General features: G+C 35.0%; 4 non-coding genes across 4 annotated transcripts; all 4 read left to right on the forward strand.

Moving 5' to 3' along the window:
- The first annotated feature begins 10,538 nt into the window (after positions 1–10,538).
- LOC127943924 (5S ribosomal RNA) lies at positions 10,539–10,657 on the forward strand. The gene has a single exon (XR_008150066.1). It is a non-coding gene; the product is annotated as a 5S ribosomal RNA (ribosomal RNA).
- A 493-nt stretch (positions 10,658–11,150) lies between these two features.
- On the forward strand, positions 11,151–11,269 carry LOC127943521 (5S ribosomal RNA). The gene has a single exon (XR_008149723.1). It is a non-coding gene; the product is annotated as a 5S ribosomal RNA (ribosomal RNA).
- A 494-nt stretch (positions 11,270–11,763) lies between these two features.
- LOC127943577 (5S ribosomal RNA) lies at positions 11,764–11,880 on the forward strand. Its single transcript, XR_008149779.1, has one exon. It is a non-coding gene; the product is annotated as a 5S ribosomal RNA (ribosomal RNA).
- Positions 11,881–12,252: 372 nt separating this feature from the next.
- LOC127944059 (5S ribosomal RNA) lies at positions 12,253–12,371 on the forward strand. Its single transcript, XR_008150197.1, has one exon. It is a non-coding gene; the product is annotated as a 5S ribosomal RNA (ribosomal RNA).
- Positions 12,372–12,527: the final 156 nt, after the last annotated feature.

The following is a 12,527-nucleotide window of genomic DNA, read 5'->3' on the forward strand; positions in this document are numbered from 1 at the left end:
AATGCAAGAGGACTCTTGAACTTAAAGAAATTTGAATATGTAAAAGAAAAATGTAAAAGAGAAGACATTATTGTGCTACAAGAAACAAACTGGAGAGAAAATGTAATGAATGATTTTAAAAAGAGATGGGAAGGAGGGATTTAATACAATAATGGAGATGGGAGGTTTGGGAGAGGTGTGGCTTTTTTAATGAAGGATGATGTTTTTAAAGCAAGTCAAATTTTATACAAAGATACGATGGGGAAATGTATGGTTGTTCAGATAAAACATGAAGGAAGGGAATTGATTTTAGTAAATATACATGCACCAACGGTGGAGAAGGAAAAGAAAGAGTTTTTTTATGTTTTAAGAAGTATTGTAAAGAAGTATAAAGAAATAATAATGATGGGGGATTTTAATACGGTTTTTAGTAAACAAGACATGGCAGAAGGAATGGTTTTTAAAAATGACAAGGGGAGAAAAGAACTAAAAGCATTAATGGCAGAAAATAATATGATAGATGTGTGGAGAGAAAGGAATGAAAAGAAAAAGGAGTTTTCAAGAAGGCAAATAGTGGGGCAGTTTGTGTGCGAAACAAGAATTGACTTTATTTTATGTACGAGAAATGTGGAGAATTTTATAGAAAAGATTAAGTATGAAGAAACAAGTTTTAGCGATCACAAGTTTTTATTTTTTAAATTGGACTGGGATAAAGTGCAAAGAGGGCCAGGAATATGGGTTTTAAATACAAAAATGTTAGAAAATGAAGACTATGTTTTAAAGGTTAAAGAAATTATAGAAAAAGAAAGGGAAAATGAAATGTATGAAGACGATAAGAGAATATGGTGGGAGAATGTAAAGTTTTTAATAAAAAAATTCTCAATTAAGTATTGCAGTTTAGTACAGAAATGCAAAAGATACAAAGAAAAAGAAATAAAGGAAAGTTTGGAAGTGGAATTGAATAAAGAAAATAAAGATATACAAAAGATAAGGGAAATGGAGGAAAAACTGAAAGAAATAGAGGAAATAGAATATGAGGGGGCGAGGTTAAGAAGCAAAGCTAAATATACTGTGGAGGGAGAAAAATGCACAAAGTTTTTTTTTGATTTAGAAAAAAAGCGAGGGAAAGCTGAAATAATAAAACAGATAAGAGGGAAAAATGGGGAAGTTGTAGAAGGGAATGAAGAGATTTTAGAAGAAATAAAGAATTTTTATGAGGATCTTTTTAGTGCAAGGGGTGTAGAAGAAAACAAAAAAAGGGAACTGCTGAATCAGATAAAAGTAAGAATTAGTAAGGAAGATAAAATAGAATGCGATCAAAAAATTGGAGAAGAAGAGATTGAAAGAGCAATACAGCAGCTGAATAAAAATAAAAGTCCAGGAATAGATGGTTTGGGAAGTGAATTTTATATATGTTTTAAAGATATTTTAACAAAGATTTTAAAGGAAGTTTTTAGTGAGGTTTTTGAAAAAGAAGAAGTTAATGAAAGAATGGGGATGGGTATAACAAAATTGATATATAAAAGGAAAGGAGAAAAAGTAGATTTAAAAAACTATAGGCCGATTACGATGCTTAACACAGATTTTAAGATTTTAGCGAAGGTTTTATCAAACAGGTTAAAGGAAGTAATGCCAAGTATAATTCAAACAAACCAAGCATATGGAGTAAAGGGAAGAGATATAGCGGACATAACAATGAGCATAAGAGACACAGTATGGTACATGAAAGAAAAAAATGAAGATGGTTACGTAATTAGTCTAGATTTTGAAAAAGCATTTGATCAGGTTGAACACAGGTATTTATTTGATGTTTTAAAGGAATTTGGTTTTGGGGGGAATTTTATCAAATGGATTGAGATTTTATATAAGGGCGCTTTAACGAGAATAAAATGTAATGGGTTTTTAACAGAATGTTTTAAAATCACTAGATCGATAAGACAGGGTTGTCCGCTTTCAGCGTTATTATATTCACTTGTATCGGAACCGTTAGGATTGGCTTTAAAACAAAAAGAAGAAATAATTGGAATTGAAATTGAGGAAAATAAGGCTGAGGGAAAGGTTTTTCAATATGCTGATGACACAACGTTAGTAGTTAAAGGAAAGGAGAGCATCAAGGAAGTTATGAAGGTTGTAGAAGAATATTGTAAAGGATCTGGGAGTAAAGTAAATGAAGAAAAAACTGTATATATGAGATTTGGTAAAGCAATGGTTTTAAAGGATTGTTTTAATTTTAAGGAAGTGGATGAAATTAGGATTTTAGGAATTTTAATGGGTAAAAATGAGAGGAAAGTATGTGATGAAATGTGGGAGGAACTAGTAACAGGGATAGAGAGAAGGTTAAATTTTTGGAAATTAAGAACATTAAACTTGAAAGGGAAGGTTTTAGTATTGAATGTTTTAATGGTGTCTAAGTTATGGAATGTTTTATATGTATCAGATATGCCATTGTGGACAGAAAAGAGGTTGAAGAAATGTTTTCTTGACTTTTTATGGGAGGGGAAACCAGCAAGAATAGCTTTTAACACAATATTAGGGGCAGTAGAGAAGGGGGGTTTAGGTTTAATAGATGTGGAACATAGAAAAAATTGTTTGAGAGTGAAAGTAGTGAAGAAATACCTAGATGAGGGCAAACCAGAGTGGAAAAAGACGATGAAATATTTTTTAAACAAATGCGGGGATTTTAACATGGGGGATGGAATTTTATGGATGAAAACGAAGAATTGGATGACAGAAAATTTACCAGAGTTTTATAGAGAAATTTTAAGTGCTTGGGGAAAATTTTTAGTTAAAGTTGAGTATGATCCACATGGGAGAGAAAACATTTTAAATCAACCTCTTTTCTTAAACCAAAACATTTTAAAGCAAGACAAAGGGATTTTTTTGAAAAAATGGATGGAAGTGGGGATAACAAGAGTGAGAGACATTTTATATGAATTTAAAGAAGGGTTTTTACCGACACAATTTATTGTAGATGCAATGGAGGAGGCAAAAGAGGATTACAGTGAACAAGACATAAAAAATAAATATGAAATAATTAAAAGCGCAATACCGAAAGAATGGATTAAAAGAATAGAATGTATGGAAGGAGAGCCAAAAGAGAAATGTATTTATGTGAAATTAGGGGAAAAACTGTATGATTTTAAGGAATGTACTCTGAAAATTATTTATTGTTCTTTTAGAGATGGTGTTTTTAAAGAGCCTATTGCAAATGTATACTGGGTGCAAAAATTCAAAGATTTTAAAAAGAGTGTATTTGGAGAAACATGACGGGGAAGTGTGTGGAAACTAAATTGGGATGTTTGGAGTATTTTATAAGGCATAAAGTGGTTTTTACTGAGGCAATTTTAAATAAAATAGGAATGGAAGAAAACGCTCTGTGTAAAGTGTGCCAGGAAAAGGAAGAGGGGATTTTACATTTATTTTTATATTGTAGAGAACTGGAGGAATTTTTAAGAAAATGTAAATGTTTAATTAAAGATGTGACTGAGGAGTGGGATGAAAATGTAATTGAATGGAACAGATTGGTGATGTTTGGTTGGGAAAAAAAGTGTCAAAACAAAAGTTTTATTAATTTGTTTGTAATGCTAATGAAAAGTGCAATATGGGAGAGAAGAACTGTGGCTAAAAAAGAAAAAACTGTGTTGGATGTTTGGACTGTGTTTAAAAGGAAAACTGAATTATATATTGAGAGATTGTATGTGTACTTTAAAGGTGGAAATATGTTGGATTCTTTTTATGATGTTTTTACCCCAAAAGTTTATTGTGTTTAAAATGATTTAATGTGGAAGCTGCCAGGAAGTGAAGGAGATTTTTAAATTATCTATGTAAAGGAAAGATGTGCAATGCAGAGATGTGTGAAGACAATGTTCTGTATTTTCTATTGATTGTGTTTAATCTATTGTATTTTATTGATTGAAATTTATTAATAAAAAAAAAAAAAGGCTATGCCCGATCTCGTCTGCTCTCGGAAGCTAAGCAGGTTTGGGCCTGGTTAGTACTTGGATGGGAGACCGCCTGGGAATACCAGGTGCTGTAAGCTTTTTGGAAACTTTTCACTTAGTATATAATAATTTGGCCAAAAAATAGAGTCAATGCCCGATCTCTAAATATTAGCAGGTTTGGGCCTGGTTAGTACATGGATGGGAGACTGCCTGGGAATACCAGGTGCTTTAAACTTTTTGGAAAATTTCACGATTTATATAATAATCTTGCAAAAAAATAGATTCAATGCCCGATCTCTGAATCTTAGCAGGTTTAGGTCTGGTTAGTACTTGGATGAGAGACTGCCTAGGAATACCAGGTGCTTTAAGCTTTTGTGTTTTCTTTCCTACTTATATAATGTACTGGCGATTAGATGGGCTGGTCTTTAAATAGCCCTCTCTTTGCAGCAGTCTTCGCTTACGGCCATACCAACCTGAGGGCGCTAGAGAGCTACAGGAAGTGTTGGCTGCAGTTGGGAGAGGAAGGCTCTCCTCCATTTTGATTTTTCTGTTAGTGTTTGTTTTGTGAGTTGTTTTTTGGACTTTTAGTTTATTTTTTGTGTGTTTTTTCTGTTTTAAACCACCTAACAGCAGCATCTTGCTGGCTGGAGGGTGGTTAATTTTTTATTTTTTTGTGTTTTTGTACAATGGATGGATTATTGGCAAACGACACTGGACTGGCTGGAGAGAGACGCATGGCAAACGAAACCGGACTGGCTGGAGAGACACGCATGGCAAACGACACTGGACTGGCTGGAGAGAAACGCTTGGCAAACGACACCGGACTGGCTGGAGAGAGACGCATGGCAAACAACACTGGACTGGCTGGAGAGCGACGCATGGCAAACAACACTGGACTGGCTGGAGAGAGACGCATGGCAAACGACACTGGACTGGAGTATCGACAACGAGCAGGACACGGTAAAAATCAAGATGCAAGATATACAATTGGTGAAAGGAAATACTTAAAGGAGGCGACTGTGATTGTGAATGTGGAGAATGTAAGTGAAGTGAGAGCTGTGGATATTATTAAAGCGGTGACGGACAAATGTGGATATGGTAAAATCTTAGCACTGAGGCCAAGACAAGGAAAGGAATATGAACTGACAATGGAAAAAGAAGAAACTTGTGATGAACTGACTGAGGGATTGTTAATTAAAGGAGTGAACTGTGAGATAAAGAAACTGCAAAACAGAGATTATGTTGTCTCTTTCATGCATCTGCCCGTCTACCTTGCTGATAAAGAGATTTTAAATAAACTGGAGGTTTGGGGGGTTTCCCCAATTTCAAAAATAAAGCGGCGTGTTTATCCGGGCACCAGCATTGAGGATGGGACGAGATACGTAAAGGCGCGGTTCCCGAAGGAGGTGGCCTCCCTCCCTTACAGCACAAAAATAGAAACGGCAGAGGGACCACAATATTTTCGGGTGATGCACAGTCATCAGGTTAAGACTTGTCGGCTGTGCATGAGCCCAGACCATGTGGTGAAGGACTGCCCGGAGTTCACGTGCCATAAATGCGAGGAGAGAGGCCATTTCGCGAGAAATTGCAATGCTGTGACGTGCCCGGAGTGCAATTTGGTTTTAAATAAGTGTGAGTGTTGGATGCAGGGTGAGGAGGAGGAGCAGCAACAGGTGGGCGGGCAGGTGCATGAAAGAGACAACGAGCAGCGAGACGTTGGAGAAGGGGTACGTGGTGAAGGACTGGAATTAAATAAGGATATAGAACAACAGAAAGAGTGTACCGAACCAATCATACAAACACAACAGGATGGGGGAATTTGGACACAGATGGATTTGACAGACAGCTTGCAAAATGCTTTGGATAATGTGGAACTGGTTGATGAAAGGAATAAAGTACTGAGTGATGCACAACAGGAGGGAATTTTATGTACACCGATGGATGTGACGGACAGTGTGCAAAAGGAGATGGACGGGATAGAAATTAATGATGCTACAAAAGAGTGTGAACAAGGAAAAGAAAATGAGGAGACGCAGGGGAAATCATCAAAAAGAAGAAGATCTGTAAAGGTAATACCTAATCTTGATACTGCAAGAAAAAGAATGCTTAAAGAAGATGGGATTGAGTGTGCAAATAAGTATGAGCTGCTAAAAGGTTTGGAGGAGATGGACTGAGTTTATGGGTTTTATGCATGTTTTTATATGTTTTATGCTTTTAAGAATTGTTACTTTTAATGCTAGAGGGCTTTCAAATGTAGGAAAATTTGAAAAGGTGAAAGAAATGTGTAAAAGAGAGGATGTGATTTTATTACAAGAAACTAACTGGAGGGAAGAGTACATGACTGAAATAAGAAAAAGGTGGAGTGGAGAGATTTTTTATAACAATGGTGATGGGAGGCTGGGAAGAGGTGTTGCGATTTTAATAAAAGAAAACTGTGGGGTATCATGTAGAACAATATATAATGACATAGATGGGAAATGTATTGCGGTTGAAATGGAGTATGAGGAGAAAAAAGTTATTGTAGTTAATATTCATGCACCGACTGTAGAAACTGAAAAGAAGGAATATTTTAATGTATTAAGAGATTTTTTAAAAAAGCATAAAGAAGTTATTATGATGGGTGATTTTAATACAGTTTTCAGTAAATTAGAAATTGGTGAGGGAATGGTTTTTAAAAATGATAAAGGAAGAAAAGAACTGAAATTATTAATGGAAGAAAATAATATGATTGATGTATGGAGAGAAAGAAATGAAGAAAAGAAAGAATATTCAAGGAGGCAATTAGTAGGGAATTTTATGTGTAAGACAAGGATTGATTTTATTTTGTGTACAAGGAACATTGAAGGTTTTATTGGTAACATGAGATATGTAGAATCAAGCTTAAGTGACCATAAACCACTTTTTATACAAGTAGACTGGAGTTCAGTGAAAAGAGGGCCAGGTGTATGGGTTTTAAATGTAGAGGTTTTGAAGAATGAGGAGTATGTGTTAAGTATTAAAGAAATTATTGAAAAAGAAAAGGAGAATGAAATGTACAGTGAAGATAAAAGGATATGGTGGGAAAATGTTAAATATTTAGTAAAAAAATTCACAATAAAGTATTGCAAATTAATACAGATGTGTAAGAGGAAGAAGGAGAGAGAAATAAGAGAAAAATTGGAAAATGAATTAAATGAGAATGGGAAAGATATACAAAAAATAAAAGAATTGGAGGGATTATTGAAAGACATGGAAGAGAAAAAATATGAAGGTGCAAGACTAAGGAGTAAAGCTAAATATACGGTGGAGGGTGAAAAATGTACAAAGTTTTTCTTTGATCTAGAAAAAATAAGAGGGAAAGCTGGAATGATTAAAGAAATAAGAGGGGAAAATGGTGTAGTGGTGGAAACAAATGAGGAAATATTAAAAGAAGTAAAAGCATATTATGAAAATCTGTTTAGTACTGAGGGGTTGAAAGAAGAAGAGAAATTGGAGTTACTAAATCAAATAAAAACAACAGTAGGAGATGTAGACAAAAAAGACTGTGATGAAGAGATAACAGAAGAAGAGATAAAAAGAGCAATAAGTGAATTAAACAAAAATAAAAGTCCAGGTATAGATGGTTTGGGGAGTGAATTTTATATAGTTTTTAAATATTTTTTAACCAGTATTTTAAAAGAAGTATATGAAGACATTTTTAAAAAAGAGGAAATGAATCAGATAATGGGGATGGGATTAATAAAGTTGATATATAAAAGAAAAGGAGATAAAGTAGACCTAAAAAATTATAGACCAATTACAATGCTGAATACAGATTTGAAAATTTTAACAAAAGTTTTAGCCAATAGATTGAAAGAGGTAATGCCAACCATAATTAAAACAAATCAAGTGTATGGAGTAAAAGGGAAAGATATAGCAGATACAACTTTAAGTATAATAGATAGAATAAGATATATGAAAGAAAAAAACAAAAAAGGATATGTTATTAGTTTGGATTTTGAAAAGGCCTTTGATAGAGTGGAGCATGATTATTTATTTGGAATTTTAAGAAGGTACGGATTTGGGGATAATTTTGTCAAGTGGATTACAATTTTATACAGGGGAGCAATAACAAGAATACAGTGTAACGGTTTTTTAACAGAATGTTTTAAAATTACTAGGTCAATAAGACAAGGATGTCCATTATCGGCGCTTTTATATTCTTTAGTTGCAGAACCATTGGGATTAGCTGTTAAAATAGATGAAGACATAAGAGGGATAAACATTGAAGGAAGTGGGGGAAATGAAAAAATATTTCAATATGCAGACGATACAACAATAATAGTTAAGGATATAGAGAGTGTTAATAAAGTAATGGAAGTGGTACAGATGTTTTGTAGGGGATCAGGAGGCAAGTTAAATGAAGAAAAAACAACATGGAGGAGTAAATGCTTTAACTGATTATTTTCATTTTAAAGAAACAAAAGAAATAAGGATTTTAGGTGTTCTAATGGGAAAAGATGAAAGGAATGTTAAAGAAAAAATGTGGGAAGAAATAGTAGGAGGAATTGAAAGAAGGTTAAATTTTTGGAAATTGAGGACTTTAAGTTTAAAAGGGAAGGTTTTAATTTTAAATGTGTTAATGGTGTCAAAGTTGTGGTATGTTTTATATGTGACTGCTATGCCAGTGTGGGTGGAGAAAAGGTTGAAAAAATGTTTTTTAGATTTTTTATGGAATGGTAAACCGTCAAGAATTGCATACAGTACATTAATAGGAGAAGTAGGGAAAGGAGGGATGGGATTAATTGATGTTGAACAGAGAAAAAATAGCTTAAGAGTTAAAATAGTAAAAAAATATCTAGATGATGGTCACAAAGCAGCATGGAAAAAGACAATGGAATATTTTTTAAACAAATGTGGGGATTTTAACATGGGGGATGGGATTTTATGGATGAAAACTAAGAATTGGATGACAGAGTGCTTACCAGAGTTTTATAGGGAAATGATTAGTGCCTGGGGAAAATTTTTAGACAAAGTTGAGTATGATCCACATGGGAGAGAAAACATTTTAAATCAACCTCTGTTTTTAAACAAAAACATTTTAAAACAAGACAAAGAATTGTTTTTAAAGAAATGGATGGATGTGGGGATAACAAGAGTGAGAGATGTTTTGTATGAATTTAAAGAAGGGTTTTTACCGACACAATTTATTGTAGATGCAATGGAGGAGGCAAAAGAGGATTACAGTGAACAAGAAATAAAAAATAAATATGAAATCATTAAAAATGCAATACCTAAAGAGTGGATAAAAAGAATAGAAAGTATGGAAGGAGAGCCAAAAGAGAAATGTATTCATGTGAAGTTTGGGGAAAAAATGTATGATTTTAAGGAATGTACTGTGAAAATGATTTATTGTGCTTTTAGAGATTATGTTTTTAAAGAGCCGATTGTAAATGGATACTGGGTGCAGAAATTCAAAGATTTAAAAAAAGAGTGTATATGGAGAAACATGACGGGGAAATGTGTGGAAACCAAATTGGAATGTTTGGAGTATTTTATAAGGCATAAAGTGGTTTTTACTGATGTAATTTTAAATGAAATAGGAATGGAAGAAAATGCTCTGTGTAAAGTGTGCCAGGAAGAGGAAGAGGGGATTTTACATATGTTTTTACATTGTAGAGACCTAGAGGACTTTTTAAGGAAATGTAAATGTTTAATTAAAGATGTGACTGAGGAGTGGGATGAAAATATAATGGAATGGAATAGAGTTGTGATGTTTGGTTGGGAAAAAAAGTGTAAAAACAAAAGTTTCATTAATCTGTGTGTAATGCTAATGAAAAGTGCAATATGGGATAGAAGAACTGTGGCTAAAAAAGAAAAAATTGTGTTGGATGTTTGGAGTGTGTTTAAAAGAAAAACAGAATTATATATCGAAAGACTGTATGTGTACTTTAAAGGTGTGAATATGTTAGACTCTTTTTATGATGTTTTTACCCCAAAAGTCTGTTGTGTTTTAAACGATTTAATGTGGAAGTTGCCAGAAAGTGTAAGAGTTTTTTAAATTATCTATGTAAAGGAAAGAGGTGTAATGTAGAGATGTGTTAAGACGATGTTCTGTATTTCTATTGATTGTGCTTAATCTATTGTATTTTATTGATTGAAATTTCTTAATAAAAAAAAAAAAAAAAAAAAAAAAAAAAAAAAGGCTATGCCCGATCTCGTCTGCTCTCGGAAGCTAAGCAGGTTTGGGCCTGGTTAGTACTTGGATGGGAGACCGCCTGGGAATACCAGGTGCTGTAAGCTTTTTGGAAACTTTTCACTTAGTATATAATAATTTGGCCAAAAAATAGAGTCAATGCCCGATCTCTAAATATTAGCAGGTTTGGGCCTGGTTAGTACATGGATGGGAGACTGCCTGGGAATACCAGGTGCTTTAAACTTTTTGGAAAATTTCACGATTTATATAATAATCTTGCAAAAAAATAGATTCAATGCCCGATCTCTGAATCTTAGCAGGTTTAGGTCTGGTTAGTACTTGGATGAGAGACTGCCTAGGAATACCAGGTGCTTTAAGCTTTTGGGTTTTCTTTCCTACTTATATAATGTACTGTCGATTAGATGGGCTGGTCTTTAAATAGCCCTCTCTTTGGAGCAATTTTCGCTTACGGCCATACCAACCTGGCTATGCCCGATCTCGTCTGGTCTTGGAAGCTAAGCAGGTTTGGGCCTGTTTAGTACTTGGATGGGAGACCGCCTGGGAATACCAGGTGCTGTAAGCTTTTTGGAAACTTTTCACTTAGTATATAATAATTTTGCCAAAAAATAGAGTCAATGCCCAATCTGTGAATATTAGCAGGTTTGGGCCTGGTTAGTACATGGATGGGAGACTGCCTGGGAATACCAGGTGCTTTAAACTTTTTGGAAAATTTCACGATTTATATAATAATCTTGCAAAAAATAGATTCAATGCCCGATCTCTGAATCTTACCAGGTTTAGGTCTGGTTAGTACTTGGATGAGAGACTGCCTAGGAATACCAGGTGCTTTAAGCTTTTTGGAAATGTTTCACTTAGCATATAATAATTTTGCTAAAAAATAGATTCAATGCCCGATCTCTGAATCTTAGCAGGTTTAGGTCTGGTTAGTACTTGGATGAGAAACTGCCTAGGAATACCAGGTGCTTTAAGCTTTTGGGTTTTCTTTCCTACTTATATAATGTACTGGCGATTAGATGGGCTGGTCTTTAAATAGCCCTCTCTTTGCAGCAGTCTTCGCTTACGGCCATACCAACCTGGCTATGCCCGATCTCGTCTGCTCTCAGAAGCTAAGCAGGTTTGGGCCTGGTTAGTACTTGGATGTGAGACCGCCTGGGAATACCAGGTGCTGTAAGCTTTTTGGAAACTTTTCACTTAGTATATAATAATTTTGCCAAAAAATAGAATCAATGCCCGATCTCTGAATATTAGCAGGTTTGGGCCTGGTTAGTACATGGATGGGAGACTGCCTGGGAATACCAGGTGCTTTAAACTTTTTGGAAAATTTCACGATTTATATAATAATCTTGCAAAAAAATAGATTCAATGCCCGATCTCTGAATCTTACCAGGTTTAGGTCTGGTTAGTACTTGGATGAGAGACTGCCTAGGAATACCAGGTGCTTTAAGCTTTTTGGAAATGTTTCACTTAGCATATAATAATTTTGCTAAAAAATAGATTCAATGCCCGATCTCTGAATCTTAGCAGGTTTAGGTCTGGTTAGTACTTGGATGAGAGACTGCCTAGGAATACCAGGTGCTTTAAGCTTTTGGGTTTTCTTTCCTACTTATATAATGTACTGGCGATTAGATGGGCTGGTCTTTAAATAGCCCTCTCTTTGCAGCAGTCTTCGCTTACGGCCATACCAACCTGGCTATGCCCGATCTCGTCTGCTCTCAGAAGCTAAACAGGTTTGGGCCTGGTTAGTACTTGGATGGGACCCCCTGGGAATACCAGGTGCTGTAAGCTTTTTGGAAACTTTTCACTTAGTATATAATAATTTTGCCAAAAAATAGAGTCAATGCCCGATCTCTGAATATTAGCAGGTTTGGGCCTGGTTAGTACATGGATGGGAAACTGCCTGGGAATACCAGGTGCTTTAAACTTTTTGGAAAATTTCACGATTTATATAATAATCTTGCAAAAAAAAAAAAAAAAAAAAAAAAGAGTCAATGCCCGATCTCTGAATCTTACCAGGTTTAGGTCTGGTTAGTACTTGGATGAAAGACTGCCTAGGAATACCCGGTGCTTTAAGCTTTTGGGTTTTCTTTCCTACTTATATAATGTACTGGCGATTAGATGGGCTGGTCTTTAAATAGCCTTCTCTTTGCAGCAATCTTCGCTTACGGCCATACCAACCTGGCTATGCGCGATCTCGTCTGCTCTCGGAAGCTAAGCAGGTTTGGGCCTGGTTAGTACTTGCATGGGAGACCGCCTGGGAATACCAGGTGCTGTAAGCTTTTTGGAAACTTTTCACTTAGTATATAATAATTTTGCCAAAAAAATAGAGTCAATGCCCAATCTGTGAATATTAGCAGGTTTGGGCCTGGTTAGTACATGGATGGGAGACTGCCTGGGAATACCAGGTGCTTTAAACTTTTTGGAAAATTTCACGA

Source organism: Carassius gibelio, chromosome A22 (genome assembly GCF_023724105.1).
Source record: "Carassius gibelio isolate Cgi1373 ecotype wild population from Czech Republic chromosome A22, carGib1.2-hapl.c, whole genome shotgun sequence".
NCBI classification, from domain to species: domain Eukaryota; kingdom Metazoa; phylum Chordata; class Actinopteri; order Cypriniformes; family Cyprinidae; genus Carassius; species Carassius gibelio.